Source organism: Mandrillus leucophaeus, unplaced genomic scaffold (assembly GCF_000951045.1).
Source record: "Mandrillus leucophaeus isolate KB7577 unplaced genomic scaffold, Mleu.le_1.0 Scaffold129, whole genome shotgun sequence".
Taxonomy (NCBI): Eukaryota; Metazoa; Chordata; class Mammalia; order Primates; family Cercopithecidae; genus Mandrillus; species Mandrillus leucophaeus.
In genome coordinates, this window is record NW_012101243.1 from 1,185,377 (window position 1) to 1,185,678 (window position 302).

The following is a 302-nucleotide window of genomic DNA, read 5'->3' on the forward strand; positions in this document are numbered from 1 at the left end:
TCACCTCACGGCCCCACTCCGGCTGCGCCGCTCCAGGACCAACCGACAGAAGGACTCTGCGTGCTCTACACCACGTGACCCCCGGGACGCGCCCAGCGTATCCCCCGCCCCCCACACAGACGCATCATCGCCACCACCGAGTGACGTAAGGTCCCACCGGCCCCGCCCCCTGCCCTGTCCGCCCGATCACCGTGGCAACCGCCTGCGCAAGCCACGCCCACTGCCCTGACGCGCGGGAAACAGGCCCGCGCCCTATCAGAAACACGAAGCCCCTACTCACTCGTAATCACTGAGATCTCGGA

The 302-nt window shown here is 67.9% G+C and overlaps 1 protein-coding gene across 1 annotated transcript in view; it reads right to left on the bottom strand.

The window, feature by feature from the left end:
- The window catches only part of PHF20 (PHD finger protein 20), a 228,733-nt gene extending 228,632 nt beyond the window's left edge, over positions 1 to 101 (bottom strand). The window contains exon 1 of the mRNA XM_011972373.1: positions 5 to 101. The gene's annotated coding sequence lies outside the window, so the exon portion shown is untranslated. The remainder of the gene's footprint in view (positions 1 to 4) is intronic.
- Between the last annotated feature and the right edge of the window lie 201 nt (positions 102 to 302).